Source organism: Schistocerca gregaria, unplaced genomic scaffold (genome assembly GCF_023897955.1).
Source record: "Schistocerca gregaria isolate iqSchGreg1 unplaced genomic scaffold, iqSchGreg1.2 ptg000199l, whole genome shotgun sequence".
Lineage (NCBI taxonomy): Eukaryota > Metazoa > Arthropoda > Insecta > Orthoptera > Acrididae > Schistocerca > Schistocerca gregaria.
This window is the reverse complement of record NW_026061737.1, coordinates 6,833,084-6,838,118: the sequence shown is the minus strand read 5'-3', so window position 1 is coordinate 6,838,118 and position 5,035 is coordinate 6,833,084.

Sequence of the window (5,035 nt, the reverse complement as noted above, 5' to 3'; positions counted from 1 at the left end):
CTTCTCTCTGAAACGGTTGTACTTATCGTCTGCAAAGCTATGTCGCGTGCTGCGGTATGCGGAGACAATAAAATCACCATAGTAGAACACAGATGAAGCTTCTAAGTCGATGTAATAGCCAGTAAGAAGTAGTACAATTCAAGTTTTAGGTACTGATTATTGACTTTTTAGCTGGCTTTGGTGCCTTGGGCATGAGCTAGGACCTTAAGATTCTGCATGAAAGGAGGACTAGCAGCCGAGTTGCACGGGAGAATGTGAAAGGTGTTCATATGTAGTAAAAACCTGAGAAATCCGTCCGTTTTCGTCATTTGTTATCGAATCGACTTAAAGCCCGATCGTCACATTGGCCGCTCTTCTCTCTGAAACGGTTGTACTTATCGTCTGCAAAGCTATGTCGCGTGCTGCGGTGTGCGGAGACACTAAAAGCACCATAGTAGAACACAGATGAAGCTTCTATGATGATGTAATAGCCAGTAAGAAGTAGTACAATTCAAGTTTTAGGTATCGATTATTGACTTTTTAGCTGGCTTTGGTGCCTTGGACATGAGCTAGGACCTTAAGATTCTGCATTAAAGGAGGAGTAGCAGCCGTTTTGCACGGGAGAATGTGAAATGTGTTCATATGTAGTAGAAACCTGAGAAATCCGTCCGTTTTCGTCATTTGTTATCGAATCGACTTAAAGCCAGATCGACACATTGGCCGCTCTTCTCTCTGAAACGGTTGTACTTATCGTCTGCAAAGCTATGTCGCGTGCTGCGGTATGCGGAGACACTAAATTCACCATAGTAGAACACAGATGAAGCTTCTAAGTTGATGTAATAGACAATTAGAAGTAGTACAATTCAAGTTTTAGGTATGGATTATTGACTTTTTAGCTGGCTTTGGTGCCTTGGGCATGAGCTAGGACCTTAAGATTCTGCATGAAAGGAGGACTAGCAGCCGGGTTGCACGGGAGAATGTGAAAGGTGTTCATATGTAGTAAAAACCTGAGAAATCCGTCCGTTTTCGTCATTTGTTATCGAATCGACTTACAGCCAGATCGTCACATTGGCCGCTCTTCTCTCTGAAACGGTTGTACTTATCGTCTGGAAAGCTATGTCGCGTGCTGCGGTATGCGGAGACACTAAAAGCACCATAGTAGAACACAGATGAAGCTTCTAAGATGATGTAATAGCCAGGAAGAAGTAGTACAATTCAAGTTTTAGGTACTGATTATTGACTTTTTAGCTGGCTTTGGTGCCTTGGACATGAGCTAGGACCTTAAGATTCCGCATGAAAGGAGGACTAGCAGCCGAGTTGCACGGGAGAATGTGAAAAGTGTTCATATGTAGTAAAAACCTGAGAAATCCGTCCGTTTTCGTCATTTGTTATCGAATCGACTTAAAGCCAGATCGTCACATTGGCCCCTCTTTTCTCTGAAACGGTTGTACTTATCGTCTGCAAAGCTATGTCGCGTACTGCGGTGTGCGGAGACACTAAAAGCACCATGGTAGAACACAGATGAAGCTTCTAAGTTGATGTAATAGCCAGTAAGATGTAGTACAATTCAAGTTTTAGGTATCGATTATTGACTTTTTAGCTGGCTTTGGTGCCTTGGACAGGAGCTAGGACCTTAAGATTCTGCATGAAAGGAGGACTAGCAGCCGTTTTGCACGGGAGAATGTGAAATGTGTTCATATGTAGTAGAAACCTGGGAAATCCGTCCGTTTTCGTCATTTGTTATCGAATCGACTTAAAGCCCGATCGTCACATTGGCCGCTCTTCTCTCTGAAACGGTTGTACTTATCGTCTGCAAAGCTATGTCGCGTGCTGCGGTATGCGGAGACAATAAAATCACCATAGTAGAACACAGATGAAGCTTCTAAGTCGATGTAATAGCCAGTAAGAAGTAGTACAATTCAAGTTTTAGGTATCGATTATTGATTTTTTAGCTGCCTTTGGTGCTTTGGACATGAGCTAGGACCTTAAGATTCTGCATCAAAAGGAGGACTAGCAGCCGAGTTGCACGGGACAAAGTGAAAAGTGTTCATATGTAGTAAAAACCTGAGAAATCCGTCCGTTTTCGTCATTTGTTATCGAATCGACTTAAAGCCAGATCGTCACATTGGCTGCTCTTCTCTCTGAAACGGTTGTACTTATCGTCTGGAAAGCTTTGTCGCGTGCTGCGGTATGCGGAGACACTAAAAGCACCATAGTAGAACACAGATGAAGCTTCTAAGATGATGTAATAGCCAGTAAGAAGTAGTACAATTCAAGTTTTAGGTATCGATTATTGACTTTTTAGCTGGCTTTGGTGCCTTGGACATGAGCTAGGACCTTAAGATTCTGCATTAAAGGAGGAGTAGCAGCCGTTTTGCACGGGAGAATGTGAAATGTGTTCATATGTAGTAGAAACCTGAGAAATCCGTCCGTTTTCGTTATTTGTTATCGAATCGACTTAAAGCCAGATCGTCACATTAGCCGCTCTTCTCTCTGAAACGGTTGTACTTATCGTCTGCAAAGCTATGTCGCGTGCTGCGGTATGCGGAGACACTAAATTCACCATAGTAGAACACAGATGAAGCTTCTAAGTTGATGTAATAGACAATAAGAAGTAGTACAATTCAAGTTTTAGGTATGGATTATTGACTTTTTAGCTGGCTTTGGTGCCTTGGGCATGAGCTAGGACCTTAAGATTCTGCATGAAAGGAGGACTAGCAGCCGGGTTGCACGGGAGAATGTGAAAGGTGTTCATATGTAGTAAAAACCTGAGAAATCCGTCCGTTTTCGTCATTTGTTATCGAATCGACTTACAGCCAGATCGTCACATTGGCCGCTCTTCTCTCTGAAACGGTTGTACTTATCGTCTGCAAAGCTATGTCGCGTGCTGCGGTATGCGGAGACACTAAAAGCACCATAGTAGAACACAGATGAAGCTTCTAAGATGATGTAATAGCCAGGAAGAAGTAGTACAATTCAAGTTTTAGGTACTGATTATTGACTTTTTAGCTGGCTTTGGTGCCTTGGACATGAGCTAGGACCTTAAGATTCTGCATGAAAGGAGGACTAGCAGCCGAGTTGCACGGGAGAATGTGAAAAGTGTTCATATGTAGTAAAAACCTGAGAAATCCGTCCGTTTTCGTCATTTGTTATCGAATCGACTTAAAGCCAGATCGTCACATTGGCCCCTCTTTTCTCTGAAACGGTTGTACTTATCGTCTGCAAAGCTATGTCGCGTACTGCGGTGTGCGGAGACACTAAAAGCACCATGGTAGAACACAGATGAAGCTTCTAAGTTGATGTAATAGCCAGTAAGATGTAGTACAATTCAAGTTTTAGGTATCGATTATTGACTTTTTAGCTGGCTTTGGTGCCTTGGACAGGAGCTAGGACCTTAAGATTCTGCATGAAAGGAGGACTAGCAGCCGTTTTGCACGGGAGAATGTGAAATGTGTTCATATGTAGTAGAAACCTGGGAAATCCGTCCGTTTTCGTCATTTGTTATCGAATCGACTTAAAGCCCGATCGTCACATTGGCCGCTCTTCTCTCTGAAACGGTTGTACTTATCGTCTGCAAAGCTATGTCGCGTGCTGCGGTATGCGGAGACAATAAAATCACCATAGTAGAACACAGATGAAGCTTCTAAGTCGATGTAATAGCCAGTAAGAAGTAGTACAATTCAAGTTTTAGGTACTGATTATTGACTTTTTAGCTGGCTTTGGTGCCTTGGACATGAGCTAGGACCTTAAGATTCTGCATGAAAGGAGGACTAGCAGCCGAGTTGCACGGGACAATGTGAAAAGTGTTCATATGTAGTAAAAACCTGAGAAATCCGTCCGTTTTCGTCATTTGTTATCGAATCGACTTAAAGCCAGATCGTCACATTGGCCCGCTCTTCTCTCTGAAACGGTTGTACTTATCGTCTGCAAAGCTATGTCGCGTGCTGCGGTATGCGGAGACACTAAAAGCACCATAGTAGAACACAGATGAAGCTTCTATGATGATGTAATAGCCAGTAGGAAGTAGTACAATTCAAGTTTTAGGTATCGATTATTGACATTTTAGCTGGCTTTGGTGCCTTGGACATGAGCTAGGACCTTAAGATTCTGCATAAAAGGAGGACTAGCAGCCGCGTTGGATGGGAGAATGTGAAAAGTGTTCATATGTAGTAGAAACCTGAGAAATCCGTCCGTTTTCATCATTTGTTATCGAATCGACTTACAGCCAGATCGTCACATTGGCCGCTCTTCTCTCTGAAACGGTTGTACTTATCGTCTGCAAAGCTATGTCGCGTGCTGCGGTATGCGGAGACACTAAAAGCACCATAGTAGAACACAGATGAAGCTTCTATGATGATGTAATAGCCAGTTAGAAGTAGTACAATTCAAGTTTTAGGTATCGATTATTGACTTTTTAGCTGGCTTTGGTGCCTTGGACATGAGCTAGGACCTTAAGATTCTGCATGAAAGGAGGACTAGCAGCCGCGTTGTACGGGAGAATATGAAATGTGTTCATATGTACTAAAAACCTGAGAAATACGTCCGTTTTCGTCATTTGTTATCGAATCGACTTAAAGCCAGATCGTCACATTGGCTGCTCTTCTCTCTGAAACGGTTGTACTTATCGTCTGGAAAGCTTTGTCGCGTGCTGCGGTATGCGGAGACACTAAAAGCACCATAGTAGAACACAGATGAAGCTTCTAAGATGATGTAATAGCCAGGAAGAAGTAGTACAATTCAAGTTTTAGGTACTGATTATTGACTTTTTAGCTGGCTTTGGTGCCTTGGACATGAGCTAGGACCTTAAGATTCTGCATGAAAGGAGGACTAGCAGCCGAGTTGCACGGGAGAATGTGAAAAGTGTTCATATGTAGTAAAAACCTGAGAAATCCGTCCGTGTTCGTCATTTGTTATCGAATCGACTTAAAGCCAGATCGTCACATTGGCCCCTCTTTTCTCTGAAACGGTTGTACTTATCGTCTGCAAAGCTATGTCGCGTACTGCGGTGTGCTGAGACACTAAAAGCACCATGGTAGAACACAGATGAAGCTTCTAA